General features: G+C 45.0%; 1 protein-coding gene across 2 annotated transcripts in view; it reads right to left on the reverse strand.

Moving 5' to 3' along the window:
• ACVR2A (activin A receptor type 2A) overlaps nucleotides 1–25,091 on the reverse strand; it is a 294,834-nt gene that overhangs the window by 219,686 nt on the left and 50,057 nt on the right. The gene's annotated exons all lie outside the window — the stretch shown is intronic.

Raw genomic sequence — 25,091 nt, forward strand, 5'->3', positions numbered from 1 at the left:
GACTTTGAAGATTCTACCAAAGTCCCAAGAGCCCTCAGCCCCTTCAGGCTTCCGGTGAGGAACAGTTGCATTGATCTCAAATGAAATAACCACGGCACAGCAACAAGATGGCGGTGCTCTCGTGTCTGCATCAGCTTCCGTCTGAACCACCCAGGAACATTATGGGCTAACGAACTTGAGTAAGTTCCGGCTGAGCATCAACATGACCCGGTAAGAAAGACTCTACCCCCCTCCCTCTCTTGATTGACGGTCCACACCACCAGCCCCTCTGTTAGCACAGTTTTTTTGAACTGCCGAAAGGGACCCTGGTCCAACCGCCAATCGTCGGGGACATTTTTTCCTCTGATGCTACTTCCGGATTAAACCGGCCTCGCCCAAAATGGCGCCGGTATCAATGGAAACTAACGGATGCCTCGTGGTGTTCCTTAACTAATGAAACTTGATGTACTAAGATATATATACGAACCATTGTGCGCTCGATGGGAAAGGGAGGAGGGTTCACTTGGCGAACGTTTGAGAAGGGGTTCCGTAAAAATGTTGATTTCAATGAACGATTTATTTTTGATATTTATTGTAACTGGTACATAACGTCGCTTATGATGCACACTCACAGTTTACATCTAGGAAATGTGATTCCGATGAGGTTGACTGTGTTTCCATTTATGAACTGAAATGCCCCTGATTCCCTCGTCACGCAATGAAATGTTTTTAGTTACTTGCAAATAATTAATTAGGGTTTTTTTACATGTTCTTGTGTTACAAAATAACCCCCTACTGTATGTGCTTCCATCGACGACATGTCAGGCCAAATTATGATTGTGCTCTCACATTTTACATACTGAAGGATTATACAAATAAAGGTCTTAACAACTATGAATAAGCATCGCATACTTTTGTAAATGCGGGTATCGGTGGGAGGGTTTTTCTATGCGCAACCGTTCTGCTCTTTTTTTAAGGTTATCCGAGAAATGGTTGTCCAGCCCCGGATTGATGATCGGATCCCAGGTATGATACGTTGCCTCCAAAATATGCAACTAAGCTCAGGAACTAACATATGAAGAAGGACCTCGACTTCTGAGAATGGGTAAAGTAAAGCGGGGTGATTGATAAAATGTTATTAAGATATGGTGGTCGAAGGTACTAAGGTACCGGGTTAAAACGAAGAACTGATATGCCTTAGAACCTCACAGCTTTGGGAATGATTTAAGGATCCCGAAGGCCGGATACATCTACAAAACCGGGTACCTCACGCTAGGCACCTCTGATTCCTTTTTAAGCGTTTCTCTACCCACGATCCTTAATGCCATCCTCGAACCTCCCCATGAACCACCTATCACATTGCCCGCCCCCTTGACTTTCGGAAACCAAAACCCTAAGGGATTATATCCCGAAGAGATAAGTACGAGTATGCGGTAAGTAAAGGACTTTCGTGCCCGTACATTTGATGTGTTCGAATGTTGTCCCCCCACCTCCCCCTTTCCCTCCTTTTTCCTTCTGCAGGTTACATTAGAATCCCGATTAGGGTATTGTAAGGGATCTGGAACCACGTCACGCCCGATGCATGAAAACGGACTACCGCTACAAGACGACACAAAAAGGACGCCCTACCCAATGCACGACCTTTTTGTACCAGATCTAATGCTCTTCTGTCCCAAAACTGCATGCTTTCTACATCCTAACACAGACCCGAAACGTCTAACGTTGGGTAACGCACTGAATAGCCCAAACAATACACGGTCATTCTCCATGTCCCATGTGTACTGTTTGGCCTATTGTCTCTCTCTCTCTTTCTCTCTCTCTCTCTCTCTCTCTCTCTCACTCTTTCACCCCTCCACACTTTCCCTCTTCCTAGCGACTGGCACCTAATTGACGAAACTGGTGCACCTCCTGATTGGCCCCAAATACCACAAGTATTTGCACAAATTTGTCCTAAATAAAATTGTATCGGTACCACTTACTACCTCTCCTTTTCTGCTAAATATGGATGAAAATTTAAATTGGCCATTAGGAAAGGGACAGGTAAGACGACTGAGGTTCCCTAAAATTTGACCCACAGCCAGGGAACTATTTGTCAGTGGCTTCTATGATAAAATATGTCTGTGGTAATGCGACCATCCCCATTCCAAATTGTCCCCATACCCCAAACAGTAAGAGATGATCAAGACACCCCCGTCTTCCCAAAATGCCCCCAGTTTGGTGTCAGCTGCCCTGAACGAGAGCTTGAAAAACGCCCCCTGCTCTAATTCACTATGTTCCTAATCGTTTTCCATAAGATCCCACCTTCCCCGAGGATAAGTTTAATAATTATCGCAAACCCCCCCCTCCGAGTCAGACTATGGTGAATAGCACGTTGCACTTTTTGTAAAACACAAGGCCCTGAAGACCAGCCTAGCCTTGCAAGACTCGTACTAGGGAAATAGGTCTCTACCAGAAGAACTGACATCTACTATAATAGACGTATGCAATAAATGAGTACCAGACCTCGTACCTATTACAAATGAACGTAATAACCATCAAAGCGCCAAAGAATTAGCCAGCGAAAGGAAGTTGTAAGGAATCCAGCAAACCCATCATCAATTGTTTATACGTTAGCCGCAAGAATCTCCAATGTAGCGAGTGCTTACCCCAGTTGCTTGGTGTTGGGAGAGAAATAGATTTATGTAATTACCTTCTTCTGCAATATCTCTAAAGACTGTCTTTTCAAAACTCATTTAAGGGTATCACTGTCGGAGGAGAAAGAGACCGGATGTGGGAGCACGCGGCCTGACTGCGGATTGTGGAACATCAGCGACGGAGGCCGAGGCGAGACCACAGCAGTAAGGAGACGCAGGACGGGGCACTGTTTCAGACAAAGCTAAGGAAAGGGCTGACCTGAAGCCCCTGCTCTATGATCAACGTGTGCCAAAAAGTCCCCGCTCTCTGAACATGGTTACGGACCCGCCTGTCGAAAACTCTCCGCCCCCCCCCCCCTGATCTGTTCCCGACTTGGCCTTGCTCCATCCCCTCCTCCTCCGACGTACCATAAGGACTGTTCACACCCGCACCTTTCCACCCGAACTCTCAAGTTCCTCCAAAATCCTACTGAGCTACCCAGAGAAGAGTACTCCCTGCGTCAGAAGGGAGGGAGCTCCGACTAAGTAGACCACGAACTATGTTAATCTTAGAACGGTGACCTAGAACTCCACCAAGGGTCGCCTCTAAAGAGAAGATAAACGAAGTATGTGGTTCTACCCGCTGCTGAACGCCTCGAAGATGATGGAAGCGACTGGAAATGCTCACCACACAGACCCAAGAAACAAACAGATCTCACAATTCAGGAACAATCGCATTTTTCATTGCAAATCTATGCTCTGCGTTATAAAAGAAAGTGCACCTGCTCCAAACCCGTAACGCATTGCTCCTAGGAGGTCTGACGAAACAAGACAAAATGTACCCCTGCCCGCAGACCTCCAACGACTCAATCCACATGAACATTCCTGTTGACAGACCGAGTTGTAATCCAGGGGCTTAACAGTGCCAACAGAAGACGACAAAAGACAACGAGAACTCTGATATTTTTACTATCTCTCCTTTCTCTCCCAATCACCTAACTATGCACCCGCCGAATGCAAAGAGGACTTACTTATATGATAACTTACCAGCTCCTATTTCGAATGACTATAAGCATCTATGATCTATACCCAACGCCCTCGCTACGTAATTCTAGTCTGATATTAAATTACGATGACTTTTTCTGCAACCAACTTAACGATGAACCCGCCTACTAGATGATGAGATTTTTCAATATAATGTTTATAATGTGATGTTTATGTACAGCTCTTTTGCCTAAGTCCCCTCTCCCTTACTTATGATCGCTGCATATAGGTATAGATAGGAAATAGGCCAGCAAGATGTCTTGGAAATGTTAAAGGGAGGACTGTGGAAAATTAACTCAAACTTGGTGAACATTATCGGCGTCATCTTGCCCCTTTTCAAGCCCATTCGTGCGCGTAAGCGGCAGCCATTTTGAACGCCATGGCCTCCCTGCCCCTCGCTGATAGCCAGCGCGTCTCTCTCTCCCTTAACCTCGCAAGCATTCCCCCCGCACACCGACAACCCCCGCTCTCTCATGCCCTGGGTCATAAACCCCTCTTCAGCGCAGCTTCACCACTGAATCCCATCCTGTTCCCAGCGCGACACCTCCCCTCATTCCTTTCATGGCCTCAGATCCTTTTGATGCAAACCCCCTTTTCCTGTGTCCCCGTTTGTCTTCCTTGTTCCCAGGCCGCCACCTGGCCCTGCGGATACTGTTTATTACCCCGTACAGTAGGAAGCTTCCCCTCCCCATCAAAAGACCCTCGAGCCGATCAAAGCCCCCACTCTATGAGATCCGATCAACCCCATGCATTCCGTGAATCGGCGGAATGCCCTGCTGTGCGACAACCATCACCTGTTGTGACCGGGGTGGGGAATCCAACTGTAAATGTATGTGGGAACGGGCCTGAAGGGGAGATTCCGAGGATGTTCTTTCTAATACTAAAGTGTTGCGAGAATGTGTTATGTGCAATAAAGGTCATAAACCCTAGTATAAGAGGCCAGGCCTCAGAGATGTGGTTAGAGCACCTCGTGACGATACTTGCTGTCTGAATTGATGTGTTCTCCTCCGGAGAGAATAAAATCCTCGTTTCCTGCCTTCCAGTCTCCAGCGCCTGCTTCTTCATTGATTAATATTGGTGGGTCATAGAGGCGATACCGCCGGGCAACATAAAAAGGGTTTTTGGTTACCGGTTGTCTTTGGAACCCCTTTTTAACAGAGAGAGTCAGAGAGTGAAGAGAGAAGACCGAGAGGGAGAGAGAGTCAAAGAGGGCGTGAGAAAGCGAGAGGTGTCCTGCCTAGACAGGGAGGAGCAGGGTCGGTCTGTGCATCATCCTGAATAGTATTCATTTATTTATTTATGTTAAATGTTTTATATAGCGCGAACATGACCCTAGTGGCTATCAGAGCGCTTTACATAGGAATTGAGGAACTGATAAGGCAATTATATAATGCAATAACAACCGATATAATGATAGAAAGCAATAACAGCCAGTAAAAAACGACAACAAAATGACATAAAAGACGCAGGCTATGGGGTAAAACAGTTGCCAAGAAGGCCATTTATCTTCAACTGAACATTGTTAAAGAGAGGTTCTTCTCTTTTTAGCAAACGTGTTTTGTTCTTTGTGTATTTAAGCTAAGTATTTTTTTAAATGTTTGTTTTCATGCTATACTGCGCTCAGCCTCCTGCATCCAGCCCAGCTGTGCTTGTTTTTGTCCGAGTGAAGGCGCATGGCTCTCACCTGTCTTTTCTCTGTGAAGAACCCTCACTATAGCTGCCTGCGTCAGCTGTTATCGTTAGTATGTTTTTTTTTATTGTCATTCTTGCTGTTGGGCAATGCCCGTATGGACCAATACACAACCAGCCCAACTTGCTTTATGTACATTTTAAATGCTAAATACAGGCTGGGACAATGACCAAGGTAGAGCAAAACAAGCATATAAATTCATATACATGTCAGGCACAATTCGACGCACACATTTATACCTTAAAATCATTCAGGCCACACAGAGCGGGATCCTCGCGCTGCACACAGCATGCTCGAAGGGACAGACACATTTCATTGGTGTGAAGTCACTCCACACAGTAGTTGGTGCTGTTTTCAGCGTAACAGGGTAATTCCGAACGAGGGATTGCTAAAAGTTTCTGGCCTTGATCCGTGCATGTAATAACTTCATGTACTAACGGAAGTTACCTCAGTACTTAACTCCTAGTTTCATTTCTCTTATTTCCGCATTACTAAATGAAAGCCTGTACGTTATATCAACCAATGATAACACACGGTTCCTCCTGCAGATCTCAAGTAAGTAGTTCCGGCCAAACACCGAAGAAACTCATGAGTGCAGGGCAAGCTAGCCGCCACTCATTGAGGTTCTACTTTAGCTCCGCCCTCTCTCATTTACTGATTGCTCAGTCATACCCCTGCTCTGTATGAAGACGAAAGCAGCGGCACGGCGAGCTGAACGAAAGCCCACACTTCAGTGACAAGGTGCACCAGCCTCTTTTACAGAGAGGGAAGGTTTATTTACCATTGTACTAGGCGCACAGTTACCTTTGTACTATGCGCTCAGTGGACGATCTGTGAATGCAAGCCTTAGCCGAGCAACACGTCTAAAAGTGTACTTGCATTTTTAGAGTGGATAGCTGTAGAACTGTTTGCATTATGAAGCTATGTAATTCATTTTTTTATTTTATTTTTTGCAAGAGTGGTCCTAATAATCAAACAGACAGATATTAAAAAAAATATATAAATGTGAAATTCCCTAGCTTTAGAGATGGCACGTTTTGGGTCTATTAATAGCACGGAGGCGAAGATTATGCACGTCTCTCTTCGCCTAACACGAAAAAGTGAAGTGTGGGAGCGCATGGGCACAAAAGTTAAAGATCGCGTGTGCCTGTGCGCGTAACAGCAAGCTGGTGGATGCATTTGGTAGCACTTGAAAAAGCCGCTTATTAAATGTCTCGCCAGACCAGTGCATGCGCTGCCTCTAGCAGACCTTAAAAAACTCCAAATGACTGACAACACTGAGAACCTACTGCATTGTATCATCTTCAAATAAGGAAAAAAAATAGAGTCGTCCACTACAAGCTGATCAATTTCTAATATAGGTTGACTCATTATCCATGGGGGTGGTGTATGAAAAATGTCCTAGCTGTCGTAAATTTCAATTTTTATAACCAAGGCGAGGACTAAGCTTTATAATCTTTACTTCGCTGAATATGAAAATTTACACCAGCCATATTAACATCATCTTATTATAAACAAAACAAACTAACATTCCCAAAAGGCTATGGGTGGTTACAATCTTAACAACAACCAATCATATAATGGCCAGCATAACATAGTCCATTGTCACTGCCATGCTGGCTCTTTTCTTCGCGTGAATCACGCAGTCCTCCTGTGCTTACAAGTCTCGTTTGGAGGCATCAAGTCCTAAGAAAGGTCCAGAAAGCAAAGAAAAATTCTTATAACTACATCCTCAGAATATCATTTTTTTTTTCATGCCAACAACAGTTGTTCAAAATGATCAACGAAATCAGCATACAGTTAAGAATCAAACCTATGACCGGATCAAAATTAAATCTACCTACTGAAGACGGGAGGGGAAACACCCAAGAACTTCCTTGCAGGGTACGATAATCCTTGCCTCCGAATCTTTAATAGAATTTAAAGCATTCTGTTACGATAACTAGGAATGTTTTCATTCTATGCCAGGACCAGATGCGAGGAGTATGCTACTTCAAAACTGGTCAACCACCAATTGGGCTCCATCCATCACTGTCTAGAAACAGAACCGCTGGAAAGTGGAATCAAAGGATCAGCCGGCTGCATTCAGGTTACCCTCTAGCCGAGCACCAAGCTGAAAAGCTTTAGATGCCATTGTTCTTCTGATGGCTGGTGGGTAAAATATCCATACACTGATTCCAGACTCACTCATGACTCAACAAACCCAGTCAGTCAAAATTACTTTATTCGGTTATTATTAAAAATCATAAAAGTATATTTTTTTAAATACTCAACAATACAAGATAAAAATAATTATGTAAAATCATGCATAAATATAACATCTCAGCAATTCCGAATATACAAATATCACTATAAAATGCTAACAATACAAAAACATTTCATGTGCAATAGGGCAAAAAATACAGAAAAGGATCCGCACACATAAACCTGTTTCAGTTGCTACTTACTTTTTTTCCTTGCTCTAACTCCTGCTACTAAAAAGTTGTTATAGCAAAAATGGTCCTAGACGCTGACTCAACATATGCACTGTAAATATAAATTAAATATTCATTTCACTTCTGATCACCATTCGATTTAATCTATTATGGTTGATATTAATCAAAACAAAAACAGAATTAGCCCGAAACATTCGTTGATGCAGAAAAGCCACAACTGAAATAAAAGATTTTTTCTTTGTATCACCAAATCTCGGGAGACTTATTTAGTATACATTTTGAAAAGACAAATATTTACAACGTAAATTTTTTTTTTATATCACAGTTATTTACACAAGGGGTTCACTGTCAAAGAATTTTTGACGTGCACAGATAAGAGTGATAGTAAGTGCTCGTGAGTGAAGAAGCGACCAAAGAGGTCAGGGAGATAGTTCAAGTTAAAATACAGTAAAGCTTATTGGACAGAGACTAAGGTTCAATTCTTAGTATAGGACATGAGTAAGCCTGCCCTTGATGTTATATTTGCAAAAAATGTAATTCTTTCTTGCTGGCACGTGATTGAAAAATCCTCTGTGTTTCAATTGGTATAAGGGAGAGGGGCGGAAGAGGAGCAATACAGGTACAGGCTCAGGAGAAGTGTGTCGACGTTTCGACCCAAAAACGAACAGGGTAACTTACATCCTCAGGGGTGGGTTTTCATCAGGACGGGGGGAAAGGTGTGAACTCAATATGCACGAAAACAAAGTAACCCCAACGTGAGTGGGCACCCTTCAATGGTGTGCCACTATGTGTGCAATCAGTCAGCACCCCACCGTTCCGGTATAAGTCAAGCGGTTTCACCGTGCTAGTCAGCACCACAATCGGTCTCACGCCCAGAAATCCCAAAGGTCGATTAATTAAAAATGTAGGCTTTAATAACATCAATGGAACGAGAGCCTTTCAAAAATCCGCTCCGTCCGCACACGCGTCTGTAGCCTCACCCCGCAGTCACGGATTGGGGAACGGAGAGCAGGCTTCTTAGAAACTTATTTTTAACAATTTGGAGCTCTGTACAGTTATTATAGCCCCAACTTTCAGAGCCATACTTGACTATAGCAATGCTGTTGGCCTTTTAAATATTCAACACGGCATGCATGGTTTGGCACCCAACCTCCAGGTTAAGTCAAAAACCGACCCTGTTGAAATAGCCATAGCAATTCTCTTCGCCCTCCTTTGCGCAACCCATGAACACCTACCATCAAATAGGACGCCCAGGTACGGGGATGTGTGGACTCTAGTTAGTTTGGTCCCACCACAGCAAAACGCTTTGGCTACCTTTGACTTTCCTCCCAGGCTCATGATATGTGACTCAACAAACCCATCGGGTGCTCGTGGGGAAGAGACCGCTCTATGAGGTTTTAATAAGGCAATCAAAAGTTGCTGTTCACCCGGTGGGCAAACCTCCTCAGTCATTTTCTCCTATAGTTTCAAGCAATGGAGAACACAATTTAGGAGACTCCTCAAAAAACAGGGTACGATAGAATTCTAGTGTAAGATTTAGTCTTTCTGATAACCATAAAAAATACTCCTAGCAGGGAAAATACTCCGCCTATAATATCAAGGGCCCAAACATCTAAGACCCTACTACATGAGACTAGCCACAATAACATGGCCGATAAGCTAAACTCATCAAAGAGAGGTCCGACAAAAAAATGAGAATTTAGAAAATATCTGCATCCATGGGATCGAGGCCTTGTCGCATACACAAAGCCATGCATCTTGACCAGGACAATGTGTATCGCTTAACTGCTATCCGCCCAGGCCTTGGATAAGAGGATCTCAGCCAGTCTTGAAAGTCCCAGGATTTTCCATCTATGCCTGTAATCCGCCACACCCTGGGATAAGCGAACTGTTGATCACAATCCGGCGTGGAAAAAAAGTTTGGATAGATAAGATTCAGAAAGGGAGGGGAGTAGGATTGGATAATCCCAAGAAAGTTCCATCAGAAATAAGAGCCAAACTTGCAATTTCCAAAAGGACGTAACCAAGAGCACCTCTACTAGCTGTTGGCAAACCTGGGCCACCATGCTCGTAATCGCCAACGGAGGGAAAGCATACCTGCTTCCAATCTTGGAGGAATGTATCCCTCACCACGGCCAGTAGGTCTGCCTCCAACTGAAAAATCTGGGAAGCGGATGATCCAGATGAGAAAAGATCCATCAAAAATGCCTCTCCCTCAGCTCCCCAATTCGAAATCATGAAGATCCCAGGATCCAGTTTGTAAAGGCTGGAATCGTGCAATGGTGGGAGATCCAATACGCAACTTGGTTCACCTGGCCGAGAAGATACTCGGCCATGACCGATATGTGATGGTACAAGCCGATCCCTCCCAGTCAATTTATGCAACGCAGCACTGAGCAGTTGATCAGTCTTGAGAAGGACGTAAGACTACTGCTGTCCTTGGTCCAACAACGAACCACAAAAGAACCCGCAAGGAGCTCGAAACAAATCGCCTGAATTGATGATGACGGGAGACCCACTAACCTCGCAATATGACGTAAAGAAGTGTTTTGTCTGGAAAGGGTTGGTCTCAAATCATGATGAATCTTTTCCATTTTTCGAGATGGGAGATGCAAAGATGCTGTAGATGAATGGATCAAAAACCTAAGAACTCTGTCGTATGCGACGGGGTGCAGAAGGGACTTGCTCTTGTTGATCACAAATCCCAGCCCCTCCAAAGATTGACTGCTGTCTGCAGTTGCAAGGACAAGGTTCTGGGAAACTGGTGCATAATAAGCATGTCGTCCAGATAAAGGAGTCCCATCCCCTCCGCGTGCAGGTGTTCTACACTGGTGTGAGGACCTTCATAAAGTACCAAGGTGCCAACGACAGGCCGATGTGCAGTGTAATGAATTTGTAACCCTGGTTGCTCCAGAAAAACTGGAGGCATCTGCGATGGGGCTGTAAGATTGGAACAGTCAAATCGGAGTCCTTGAGGTCCAGACTCACCATCTAATTGAAAGGTTGGAGCACATCCCGCAGAAGATGGATCCCCTCCCATCTTGAAATGGCAGTATACCAAACATTATTTTAATTCGGAGGTTAATCACGCACCAGTGGCCCCATCACGATTGTCAACAAAAAAAAATGTTGCTCATAAAGGCAGAAGATTGAGGGGTAGTATGGCATATGGCCCCCTTCGTCAAGGAGAACTTTGATCTATGTGTCAATGAGTGCGTTCTCCGACACGGAGAACCTCACCGGATGCAGCAGATTCTCTTGTCTTGGAGATTCATAAAAACTATATTTTGAAGCATTGAAATTTCTGAAGGACCCATGAGTCCTAAGTGAGAGGGACTCACCTGTGGAAAAATTGAGCCAGAAGGCCCCCTAACTACAGAAGTGCAGAAGGGTGAGCACTCACATTTACTAGAAGAGTTGGAGTCTTGTCCTCTGGGGCTGCCTCTGAAGCACCGAGCTCTGGTGGGGTACAAGTTTGTGAACCTAGCTTGATCCTGGAATTGTTAGTGTCCGGAGCCTTGCTCCCTGGAGAGGGCTTGATAGAATTGACCGGCCAAGCGGCCCCGCCATGGCCGGCCCCATGGAAAACATGAGTGTGAAAGATCCTCTTAATATAAGTTTTGGCCTGGTCAAGGGAAGAAAAAGTAGGTCACAAACTTCCCCAGCTCCTCAATAAAAAGGGTCACCACAAATATTTGGTCAAACACATGCAAAATGCACAGAGAAGGGTGAAACACTTATCTGCGGCTGCTCAGTAGCAAAGAAAATTGACAGCATGGAAAGCGATAGTAACTAGGTTATGATTGCCATTATATGATTGATTGTTGGAATGGTAGTAACCTCCCAGGGCCTTTTGGGAATGTCAGTTTTTTGTGTATAATAACATGGTTAGTATAGCTGCTAAGAATTTTTATAATCAGCGAAGTAAAGATTATAAACCATAATCCTCGCATCTAGTCCTGACCCAGAATTTGGGTTTTATCACTGCATTTTGAAAGAAAATCATGCTTTTTAAAAAGCTTGTAAGAGGGCACGTGAAAAAGTTCTGCAATAGCAGCATGGTTCTGTCGGCAAATTAGAATGATGGATTTATATTGCCTGCTTTACAACTTCAACTGAGGTTAAAGGGTTTTGATTTAACTGGACACAAGGTTGGTTTGCCCTAATCTGCTAGCCCTGAAAAAATGAACACCAAAGCTGCAACGCTAAAATTAGTGGAGGATCTTCATCACATTAGTGTATCACTAGACATGTTGGCCAAGTTTAAAAGAGTGAACCATAATTTAATACCCAAGACCCTAGAAAGAAGAATGTGCCTTCCAGGAAGGATGTGAACCAGTAAAGCAAAGTGTCTCTCAAGCACATTCTTCATGCAAATATTTCAGAATATATCCGAATTAGGAAATCAGAAATAAAGAAAAAAAATTGTCATTTCGAAGTGTGCTGGAAATGTATTTTAATACAATCAAAACAATCAAATGCATTAGGCGATGCTATTTCCACACATTGTTTGTACGCATTATGGTTTCATGAGTAAAGCTGAACGTCTGTGCAAATGTAATGGCCATTTCAATTGAAAATATGTTGCCTGTAATGGCACTGCATTACCACACAATGCATACACTACTCTATGCCACTTTACACAACGCCCCTCCACTCCACACAACGCCCCACCACTCCACACAACGCCCCACCACTCCACACAACGCCCCACCACTCCACACAACGCCCCACCACTCCACACAACGCCCCACCACTCCACACAACGCCCCACCACTAATTTTAAGCCATGCTAATGTACAACTCGACTAAAACACATTAGCAAAGCCAATAGCTTTTGCATAAGCAAGATAGATTGGCTTTGCCAGTGCTGGTTTGGTTTTGAAAATGACTAACAATCTGTATAGCTAAACAAAAACAAAATACAAATCCATTTCCGAAGTTACTTTGCAAAATTATAATTTAGAGAAAAATAGAGCATAGTATGCAGCTTTGACAGAGGCCCGGAAATTTGCTATGATTACTACTCCCTGAAAGAGCTACTGGTAGATTGATTCCAGGAGGGGTCCTCACAAGGCTTCTTTGAATTATCAAGTAACATCACAAAACCAGCAACACCATGCCTGTTAGAGACTAATACCTTTAAGTCATCCTTTATGACACATTCTTTGGTAAAAGCAGGTCCTTAAGTTTCGAATGAGTCGTCCTGCTCCAAAATAGCAGAGAACAGGTTAGTTTAGTTTCGTAAGTGCTCGGTTATATTTACTTTTTATAATTGCAGCTCTCGCTCACGGCCCAGGAACACATTATTTTGATCATATATATACTGTTGCGACCTAATTTTACAAAGTTTAACTTTTTCTGATACTAAAATGCATTTGTTCTAATATGGATTAATAAGCATTTGTATTCCCTGCAGCTGCACCATGAAATTAAAAAGGAAGTTCTTTTGTGTTCCATTTTGCTCTAGAACTCTGAGCAATTCACGCGTGACTTGATATGAGGAGTTTCAAGGTCATTATATGCAGACATGAATGTATTGCAAGCTCGAATCTAACAACAATAACGTCTTCCTTCTGTGCAATGAATGCCAGCCTAAATCAGGAGTGAGAGGCATGCCACTACTTGCGTTCTTTCCATCTTCTAGAAATGACAACCATTCCAGTGGAAAACAGATGAAATCATGCGTTTCTAATGCCCCTCCCGAGAACATCTAGACAAACTTCAAAATGTTGAAACATTCAGGTAAATGCTTCCGACTGAGTTTCACCTAATAGGCTTATATCCATTAAGAATGTATCCAGTACCACAGGCATTTCTTAAAGCTTTCCTTCATATCCAAAGCAAGCCTCTAGAACCAAACTAAAGCATAAGTACCACAGAACACAGCAACTCGAGCAGCTTAACCCTCTGAGGCCCTCATACTTCATTCCTCATTAAGGAAACTGCATTGGCTACCTATCAAGACTTGGTTACATTTCAAGACCATGACCATAAACTATTCCGTTTTACTTTTAAGTTCTTGGGTTTATTTAAAACACCTCATCTTCCTGCACACCTGCGCAGATCAGCAGAAAAACATCTGTTGAGTCCCCTAAATGCACCCGCTTCTTACCTTTTTGGGGGTTGAGTCCCCTAAATAAGGCCCCATTATGGCTGATCGGTCAAACTGGAAAACGTACGCCCTTAAGAAAAGTCCCCTTTAGCACAGCGCAGCTTGGAATTTGACAGACTGGCAGGCCTCAGATTGAGGGTGCCACAGGTATAGAAAATAAATTTTTCATTTGTTTCATACAGAATGAAAAGCATCATCAGACGTGTCTAAAGTAACTGCACTTTCTCCTACCTGTTCCTCTTGGCAGGTCGCACTTCTGCATGCCTTTAATCCCCCCCACTACTCCCAACTTCCTACGCCCCCTCCCCCAAACTTTCCCTAGCACAGACGCACACCGGTTTAACCACCACTGTAGATGTTTCAGGATTGCAACACGTTTCGCTGGTCACAGCAACATTGCATGTAAAATAGAACAACCTGCACTCCACTGAACAAGATTTGTTTTTAATGTCACTCATCAAGTCCTCTTATGCATCATTAGTAGTACACGATCGGGGAGAAAAGTTAATATTTTTCCCTCCATAGTGGATACTTCGTCCTCCAGTTTTTTCAGCATCATCCTCTTGCCTTGTCCTTTTAACTTGTGAAGCAGACATTCAGTACCGTCCACCACCGGTCTTATTTCCAAATCCACATGCAAAGAGGCAGAGGCTAACAAAGTTAAATTTACAACAGCGCAAACTATGTAGGTCTTCTGCATAGATAGGGGCTTATTGAGAAGCACCATTCCTGGTCAATCAATCAATCGATCAATTTGTAAAGCGCGCTACTCGCCCGTGAGGGTCTCAAGGCACTGCTCGAATAGCCAGGTCTTGAGGTGTTTCCTGAAGGTGAGATGGTCCTGGGTGAGTCGTAGGTGTGCAGGGAGGGAGTTCCATGTCTTGACTGCCAGGTAGGAGAACGATCTTCCTCCGGTGGGGGTTCTGCGAATCCGAGGGACGGTGGCGAGGGCGAGGCTGGTGGAGCGGAGCTGGCGGGTGGGAGTGTAGAATGACAGGCGGTTGTTGAGGTATTCGGGGCCCGAGTCGTGGAGAGCTTTGTGTGCGTGGGTGAGCAGCCTGAAGGGGATCCTCTTGCTGACGGGGAGCCAGTGCAGGTTTCTCAGGTGGGCAGATATGTGGCTGTGGCGAGGGATGTCGAGGATGAGTAGTGCGGAGGCGTTCTGTATGCGTTGAAGGAGTTTCTGAAGTTTGGCTGTGGTTCCTGCGTACAGGGCGTTTCCGTAGTCCAGCCGGCTGGTGACGAGGGCCTGGGTGACCGTCTTTCTGGTTTCAGTGGGGATCCAACGGAAGATCTTTTGGAGCATGCGCAGGGTGTTGAAACATGAGGACAAGACTCCGCTGACTTGCTTGGTCAACGTGAGAGGAGTCCAGCATGAATCCCAGGTTGCGTGCGGGGTCCGTGGGTATCGGTGCGGTGCCCAGCGCTGCGGGCCACCAGGAGTCGTCCCAGGCGGATAGGGATTGTCTGAGGATGAGGACTTCCGCCTTGTCCGAGTAGAGCTTTAGAAGGCTGAGCTTCATCCATTCTGCGACATCTTTCATTCCTTCCTGGAAGTTGGCTTTGGCGGTGAGGGAGAGTATCAGTTGGGTCTCGTCGGCGTAAGAGATGATGTTGATGTTGTGTTGGCGTGCGATGGTGGCGAGGGGGCTCATGTAGATGTTGAAGAGGGTAGGGCTGAGTGAGGAGCCCTGGGGTACGCCGCAGATGATCTTGGGAGCCCTCGGAGCGGAAGGGTGGGAGGCGGACTCTCTGGGTTCTGTCAGAGAGGAACGATGTGATCCAGTCTAGGGCCTTTCCTTGGATCCCAGTGTTGTAGAGGCGGGTTATTAGGGTGCGGTGGCAGACTGTGTCAAAAGCTGCTGAGAGGTTGAGGAGGATGAGGGCGGCCGGCTCTCCGTTGTCCATCAGGGTCCAGATGTCATCGGTGGCTGCGATGAGGGTGGTCTCGGTGCTGTGGTTGGCTCGGAATACGGACTGGGATGGGTCGAGCAAGTTATTTTCCTTGAGGAATGCTGTCAGCTGTTTGTTGACTGTCTTCTCGATGATTTTAGCCGGGAAGGGGGGGGGGGGGCGGGGAGATGGGGCGGTAGTTCTTGAGGTCTTTGGGGTCTGCTGTTGGTTTCTTCAGTAGGGCGTTGATTTCTGCGTGTTTCCAGCTTTCAGGGAATGTGGCTGCCGTGAGGGAGCTGTTAATGACGTTCTGGAGGTGGGGTGCGATGATGGTGTCGGCTTTGTTGAAGATATGATATGATGAAGGCATGGGTCGGAGGGGGAGCCGGAGTGGATGCTGTTCATGACGCGGGTGGTGTCTTCGGTGCTGATGGGGGTCCATGCGTTGAGGCTGGAGGTGGGGGTCGTTGGTTTGTTGGTTGGGGGCGGGGTCTGGGGTCCGAAGCTGTCGTGTATGTCTGATCTTGCGGTGGAAGAATGTGGCGAGGGAGTTGCAGAGGTCTTGTGACGGTGAGATGTCGTTGTTGCTGGCGCTGGGATTGGAGAGCTCTTTGACGATGCTGAAGAGTTCCTTACTGTTGTGGGCGTTGTTGTCCAGCCGCTCTTTGAATGATGTCCTTTTGGTGTTGCGGATCATCTGGTGGTATTCGCGGGTGGCGCTCGAGGGCTGTCATGTTTTCTTGGGACCGCTTGTGGCGCCAGGCTTTTTGAGGGTTCTGCACGATTTCTTTGCGATTTTGAGGGAGTCTGTGAACCATGCGGTTTTTCTGTAGCTAGTCTTGCCTGAGGGGGGTTTCTTCAGAGGGGCGAGGTCGTCGGCGCAGTTGGTGATCCACTGTGCGAGGTTGTGCGCTGCGTTGTTGGTGTCGGGGGTGTCGGCAGGTGGGTTCTGGCTCAGCGATGCGGTCAGTTGGTCTGTGATGACTTTGCTCCAGCATCTGCGGGGGATCTGTGGTGTCTGGTGGTGGGAGGTGGTCTTTTTGAAGGTGAAGTGGATGCAGCTGTGGTCGGTCCAGTGTAGTCCGGAGTAGTGGCTGAAGGAGACGTGGTTGCTGGCGGAAAAGATGGGGTGGAGTGTGTGGCCGGCGAGGTGGGTGGGCGTGTCCACCAGTTGCTTGAGTCCGAGGTTGTAGAGCAGGGCGGTGGTGTTGCTGTCGTCGTTTTACTCCAGGTGGAAGTTCAGGTCTCCTAGGAGGATGTACTCTGGAGAGGCTAGGGCATGTGGGCTGATGAAGTCGGTGATGGTATCGCTGAATTGTGTTCGTGGGCCCGGGGGTCGGTAGATGAGGGTTACTCTGAGGGTGGTCTGGGGGTCGGTGTGGATCTGGAAGTGAATGTGTTCGGCGGCGGTGAGTGTGTTTTCGGCATTGGTCGTGACGCTGATGGTGTTCCTGTAGATGATGGAGACTCTTCCACCGGTTTTGTTGACGCGGTCCTCCCGGGTGATTTTGTAGCCGTCTGGGATGGCTATGGCGATGACTGGGCCGAGGAGGCGTTCATCCAGGTTTCCGTGAGGAAGGCGACGTCTGGAGCTGTTGTGTCGAGGAGTTCCCAGAGTTCAACAGCGTGTTTGTGGACGGAGCGGGTGTTGAGCAGGATGCACTTGAGGTGGGTGTTGTTGTCGTTGCTGTGTTTGGTGGGTGGGGTGCAGGTACGGAAGCAGGTGAATTTTCAGGCTTGGCAGGTGAAGGGTCCATGGGTGCGCTCCGGGGTGGCTTGGTAGCAGGCGGGTGGTCGTCCGGTGTGGAGGGCGGTAGAGTGGTATCTGCCGGGCAGCTTGGCTTTGGCAGGGGTTCTGGCGCTGGGCGCAGTCCAGGCGGGCGCAGACGGGCTTGCCTTTGGAGCGTCTATTGCGCGTATCCGCTGCGCAGCCGCGCAGTGGCCTCCATTAAGAAGGGGCGAGGGAGGGAGGAGCAGGTGGGAGGGGGAGCGGGGGTCCAATCGGGCGCGGGGAGCGGGGCCGCAGGGGAGGCAGCGGCGGGAGGCAGGAGAAAAAACGGCGGGAAAGTAGAGGCAGCAAGGGGGCAGCAAGGGTGGCCCTGACGCGGTGGGGGGAGCGACCTGGCCTTTGACCAGGGTCGAGGGTCGCTCAAAGGTGTTGTTACCTCAAATATGAATGATCCTAGATCATAAAAAAAAATCTGGTGCACAATACTAGGCTGGGCCTTGAGAAAGCCCGATTCAAAATGAGAAAGTAATTACTTCTGTTGGAGTATGATGAAATGAAAGAACTTCAGTTTTAAGAGTGGGGACATTATACTAATGCAGGTGATGGGAAGTGAAGATATAACGTCTACTCAAATTTTAATGAGGTTTTCCAAAAAAGAATGCAGTAATTCATAGGGGATTAAAATATCTTTGGCAGATTAAAAAAACTGAAACAAAAAAAAAAAAAATCCGTTCCCTACCTAGGAAATGCAGATGAATGAGGTATCCTAATATTCAGTGATCAATGATAAATACTTAGAAAACCACTGAAGCACCTAATCTTTCCTTCTTAATTGTCCCCTTTCCTTATGGGAGGAAATTCGGAATATAATTGGAAAGGAAAACCGTGACAATATTAAATTCCCTGCAGCACCAAGAATAGATGAATATAAACTTTTGGGGTAAACATATCAATGACGCGGTTGACGTTTAGGAAGCGAAATGTAAAAAGTCAAATATTGATGCATTGCAGGGGATGACATATCCAAAACATTAAAGAAAATGTAAGACAAAAATGTAGGCGCCTCAGTACAACCCCCTAGACTGGGGGTTGACCCACAAAGATCGTGTCAAAACTACACAAAAAATTATTCCAATTTACTCTTATGAGACATGGTGAATGGCTGCAGTATTCGGGCTCTAGGTCAGTTGCATCTGGGGATCCCCACCAACTCTGGGCATTACTTCCACCTCAATGATGCCAACCCTGCAAACCTTGAAAATATGAACATTGGCCTCACCCAACTCGGCACCAGTCCCACATACATCGCAGGGTACACACTTGACCCCAACTTCATTTCTAGCAACAGAGTCAAGTACAGCTATGTTACCGAGCTCATCTGGACAGAACACGCCTTATTTCACTTCCTCATCACCAGACAATCCTGGAACGACTTCCCCCTTTACCTTCAGACTGCAACCTCTCTTCTACAATTCCGGAAGGCACTCAAGACCTGGCTGTTCAACTGATCCCACCTGAAGCAGCTAGAACCTCAGTGCCTGGATACTCACAGGTGATAAGCTGCATTTTATAAATTCAAATGAATTGGATTCCTAAAAACCTAGAGACCCAAGGGCATTTAGGATGGTATGGCTTGTGCAGATTCAGCAACATTTTCTTGTCAAGAATGATCTATGAACTTTAAAAGTGCCTGTCAAAAAAAGCACGATCTTATATTTATGCAACACAAAACAGAGGCACTTTTAGTCAATGTCCAAAGTCTAAAATACACATCGCCAGCTTAAAATGCATATCAATGGAAAAGACCAAGTCTGTAACCATGTGAATAAGTCATTGACACCACACAATGTTCCAGTTTTGACCGGATCCTTTTGCAATAGGCCCACCCACACAAGTAGGGTAAAACTTACTGGGAGAAGTGTGGTAACGCTAACTAGTAAGAATTCTGTTGACCCTTGCAGATTTTGGAACATTCTCTCAAAGAAATGTTTAGAATATCTATGATTTTGGGGAAAATGTAAAGTTTGAAAGGTATTCTATAAGAAAACATAGCGGACTTCCTTGGGTGTCCGGTTTTTTGTTATTTCTGTGGCAGGTAGGTTTCCCTGAGTGTCGGACAAGCGTGGGCCTGAAAACCGCAGGTAACTACATCGCAAGAACAAGTAATTTCAAGGTAAAAATCGTTATGCTTCCTTGTTGTGTTTCACAGATAACATGGACACCCACACAAGTGGGGCATCCTTTTTATAGGGAGAAGAGTGGGAACATAGAATAGTAAAACATATGCTTTGAAATAATGAATTTTTCACCATTTCTGGCCTCGAGATTTAGGTCAGCGTGCAAAGAACAACATATTCTACACAACTTTCCTTTCAATCTCAGACTACGTGTGCCCCCAAATTCAGAGTAGTACCAAAAAAACATTACTGCTAAATTCAGCATGTAGGGTACATTACAAAAATTCATAGGTTTCCTTCTTATCCACTTTTTAATCATTAGATGTTACTGTATGAACTGAAGCATAGTTGCTACGCAAGGAAAAAATCATTAATGGAAGCAGCTCAGTTGTTGGCTCTGGGTATCACAGGTTTTTGGACAACCAAAAAATACAATATACCCCTGCGACCAGAAGAGTGATGACCGAACAGGATACGGTTTTTGCACATTGGCCTTTGGGGCAAAAAATTACACATGGAAAATCCTTACATATTTAAATGTTTTCCTACCTATTATCATTATTTTATTTCAAAAATGTGTTTCTAGGAATATCATCAGCAATATACATAAATAAAAGCATTGAATTCAACATTTTGTCGTCTCTTAACACCTTGCGTGCCGTCGGCCAACAGCCGTCGCGAGCACTACCTCTGTAGTGCTGAAGACGTCCGATGGCCGACGCGGCCTACCCACTCAAATAAACTCCTGCACCATTAAGGAGTTAAGAAATTTACAGCTTTTCCTGTTCATTCAAGGGGCTCTCATAAAGAACCTCGAAAAATCTACTCGCATTTGCAAGCCAGATTTAATTAGGGCGAGCTATTTTCAGGTCCTACTCCCCTTTCTGGGGAGTAGGAAGACAAACTGACTTTTGACATCAGTCTCTGAAAGTAGAGCAAATGTGTCCAGATAGCAAGATTTAAAGGCATCTTTTTTGCTCAAAAAGTGAAAGAGCAATAAAAATGCCTTTAAATCGTGTTAACTTGTCACATTTTCTCACAGGAGGTCAAGTGCATTACAGTTAGATTAAGTAGATTTTGTAAGTTACTAGACCTGCAGATCTAGTAATAACTTTTTGATTATTCGAACCCTGAATATTTCCACCACAATCTGTATGAAGGTAGAAATCGCAAAAATTGATTACTACTTAAAAAATGGTTTTCGTTTTTATTTCAACTCTGCCTGTTCCTGAGAGCTGGGAAGAGGGTGATTTTAGCAAAGCAAACTATATTTTGACTATTTTCCCAGCTCCCTCCAGGAGAATTCAGAAACCGTGTCTATACTGTGGAAAAATGACTACATTTTGCAGTGGATACTTTAACAGATAAACAATTGCAAAGCTTACACCTGACCTGCCCGAAACAAACAAAAGTTGGCAATTATGTGGTGGAAAATCTAGATCTACAAAGGTATTCTATTTATTTGTTCCAGAAGCTTAAATTAGATCACATTCAGCCACCTCCAGAAATGGATACCTTTTTAACCATGCTCATACCTGTGACTTAGCATTTTTGCTATTTGTTTCTTAATTGGACACATTTGAAACATAAGTCTTACAATTAATCCAACACTTGTCATTCCTTTCTTTAATGTATGCGGCAGCGCACGATGCACAAACCCCTTAAAACTGTATACAATTGAGGTTCCATGTTAAAACGTTTATTTTTCCTATTTATTTTATTATTATTTTTACACACATCAGTGGCATTGGTTCCCAGACATGTTACTTTGTTTAGCTTAAAGAGAATATTTTCAATTCAAAGTATGAAAACCATTTAACCGACTTTCCCAAAGTTTTTATATTAGTTTCGTTGTAAAATGGTCAGCACTGGATTACTTACTGGAAAATTATAATTCCGCTTTTCATGCATTATTCATTTTACAAATGCGCAAAGGAGTTCAGACTTCTAACAATAGTACTCTTTTGCACTGTAGCATAGACGAAAAAAAATATTGCAAGCAGCAGCAATTAAACGCCGTGCTATTTACGTTTTTTATGTTATGTGCAACATTCAAAAAATGAAAGTAGACATGCTGAAGTATGTACTTAAGATTGCTCAAGCAGACCACAACTATTCACTTTAACAAAATATATTCAAGGTGCATTCTGTAATCCCGGAAGCGAAATATCAAATTGATGTAGAAAAAAAGCATTTTCAAATCAAAAAGGATTGGATTTTGCGCATGTACATACATTCACCACTGTCAGAAAAGCTACCAAGTACAGGATGGATTAATGTATACACGGTGTCAAGGCAGAAATACAGTTCATGATCTCCAAATATCTGAGTGAGAATTAAGAGTTGTGCACTATACGCAAGGTGACGACTAGGTAAAAAAACACGGATGGAGAAAAGCTATCCAACCGTACTTCACAGAAATGGCACCCCTTGCCATCAACTATTTGTAGGTTCATACCCCAATGACTGCGTACAAGTCATTAACCCTTTCACTGCTACGTTTTTCTCTCCCTTTTTTTGGCTATTTGGGTAGTGGGCCTCCATCATTTTTTTCCCACATAAAGATATCCACGCCAAATTTGCGTCCATTTGACCCAAACATCTTGAGGAACAGAAACCAAGGTTTGTTCATTTCCCTGGAAGGAGAAAACAGGTGAACTACAGCTAACTTTTAGGGTTTTTGGAAGAAAATTGAAAAAAAGTGCCCCACAAATAAAAAATGTAAGTCTGATTTTGTTCCCTAAAAATGGTTTCAACATAAGGTTTGCTTTGCTAAAGTTATCATCCTCCCATCTTTCAGGAACATGCAGAGAGGAATAAAAAACGTCTTTTCAGTCTACAGTTTTGGCATTTTTCAAAGAGGTAGCCCATTTTTCCTTATTTTTGTGCCTTTAACCTTCACAGTTTGTGGTGGAAACGATGTAAAGCCCATTGGTGATCCTGTAATGTTTAGATTTCGGAGAAGCAGACAAAATTCCGAATTCTGCAAGGGGTCATTTATGTATATCCTTCGAGGGATTTCCAAAGAATCTAACGTTGAAATAAAATAATATTTTAAATAATTATGAAAAAATGTCCATTTGTGACAGCATTTTAATCTGTAACTTCTTGTCACTATGGCTTATTTATTTATTATTTATTTATTTATTTATTGGGCCTATTGAGTGCGACAGCTACCCAAAAAGGGTTTCCCGGCGCTAGAAGATACTGAACCAAAAGGTAAGGGAAGAGACCGGAGCAGGTTACGGGTTGAATAGCCAGGTCTTGATGGCTTTGCGGAAATTATTGTAGCGAGTTTCCAAGCGGAGAGGTTGCGGGAGGGATTTCCAGAGCTTGGGGCCTAAAAGGGAGAAGGATCTACCTCCCATCCTCGCTCGGCATGTTTTGGGGACACAGAAAAGGCCTTGAGTGGAGGATCTCAGGCATCGAGCCGGGGTGTAGGTATGCACAAGGGTTTGGAGGTATCTGGGGGCATTGCCCCATTTTATTCTATGCATGAGGCTAAGAGTTTGGAATTTGACCCGATTTTCGATTCTTAGCCAGTGGAGCGCCTTAAGGTGACCGGACATACGTTCCCTCCTATGGCATTTGCATAGCAGTCTGGCTGCAGCATTTTGTACCAGTCGGAGGCGTCGCATGACTGCCTGTGATGCCCCCAAGTAAAGGACATTACCGTAGTCTAAACGGGAGGTGATTAGTGCGTGGACTACAGTCTTGTGTGTGTCATCCGGGAGCATCCAAATGATTTTTCTGAGCCATCTCAGAATTGTAAAACAGGTAGCTGTGAGGTAGCTGTTGTTGACCTGGGGCTCCATAGTTAAGCCATTGTCAAAGGTAATGCCAAGATTACGGACTTGTTGCGACGGGGTTGGTAAAGGGCCCATTTCGGATGGCCAGTGTCTGGGATTCCAGAGGTTTGGGTTAGGGCCCATATTAAGACCTCTGTTTTGCTGCCGTTAAGTTTAAGCACATTAGTGCTCATCCAGGTGGCGATGTTCCTGAGGCCTGTTTGCAGGAGGGAGGGGGAGTCGTGGTCACTATTTGAGAGGGAGAATACGATTTGCGAGTCGTCGGCGTATGTGAACATTTTGAGACCAGCTGCTTCAGCGATCTGGGCGAGCGGGGTTACATAGAGGTTAAAAAGCAGAGGGCTTAACACCCATCCTTGTGGCACTCAATAGGGGAAGAGATGGACATTAGATGCCGCAGTGCTGGAGGAGATTTGAAATGTCCTGAGTGTCAGGAAAGATGCGATCCAATCTAGTGCCTTTCCTTTAATGCCCATGTTGGGGAGTGAGGCAAGCAGTATGTTGTGGGAGATGGTGTCGAACGCTGCGCTGAGGTCGAGTAATATCAGCGCAGCTGAGTCCCCTTTATCGACCAGGAAGCGGAGATTTTCCATCACTCCGAGTAGAGTTGTCTCCGTCGAGAATCCGGGGCGGAAACCCGATTGGGAGGGGTGCAGAATGTAGTTAACCTCCGCAAAGCTTGCGAGGTGTTCATGGACATGTTTCTCCAAAATTTTGGAGAAGACGGCAAGGAGGGATATTAGACGGAGGTTTGCCAGGATTTTCGGATCAGCCGATGGTTTCTTGAGTAGAGGTGAAACCATGGCATGTTTCAAGGATGCCGGGACCTTTGCCGTGGAGAGGGATAAGTTCAAGGTTTAGCATATCACGGCGAGTAGTGGGGTGTCCAGGAGTGAGTATTGAGATCGGGAGGGGGTCAGTGGGCGAACCAGATTTGACTTTCCCTAGGATGTCACGCAGACCCTGAACGTCGATCCCGGACCATGATGTTAATGGCTCATAGGACAGCTGAGGTTGAGAGGAGATGTCCTCTGTGTTAGGGCCGGGGTCTTGCACCCTTTTAGTTTGAATCTGGTGCTGTTTTAATATATCCTGGTAGATTGTCTCTATTTTGGTTGTGAAATATTTCGCTACTTCTTCACACTGGAGACTGTTCAGAGGAAGAGGTTTGGCTGTTGTATTAGAGCCTGCTAACTCTTTTACGAGGTTAAAAAGAGTTTTAGATTTGTTTGTAGCTTCAGAGATCGATTTGGCTACATAGTTTGCTCTAGCCGTGTTACAGGCTCTATGATAAAGCTTGAGCTCGTTTCTGTAGTTCGAGCTGGCAACCGAGGAGTAATCTTTCCTCCAGATGCGTCCTAAGCGTTTGCATTTGGATTTACTAGCCTTTAATTGCTCATTATACCATAAAGCTGGGGAGTTGTGAGGGGTGGATTTTTTGTGAGCCAGGGGAAGGCAAATGGCTAGGGCACCTAGGAGCCATTTGTCAATTTTGGTGGCTACGATCTCTATGTCTTCAGTGTCAAATATTTCGTCCAGAGGGGCAGCGATTAGGACGGATGCAAAGTGGTTTATGTCCAGTTTCTTCCAATTTTATGAGAAGGACTT

Source organism: Lissotriton vulgaris, chromosome 2_1 (genome assembly GCF_964263255.1).
Source record: "Lissotriton vulgaris chromosome 2_1, aLisVul1.2, whole genome shotgun sequence".
Classification (NCBI taxonomy): domain Eukaryota; kingdom Metazoa; phylum Chordata; class Amphibia; order Caudata; family Salamandridae; genus Lissotriton; species Lissotriton vulgaris.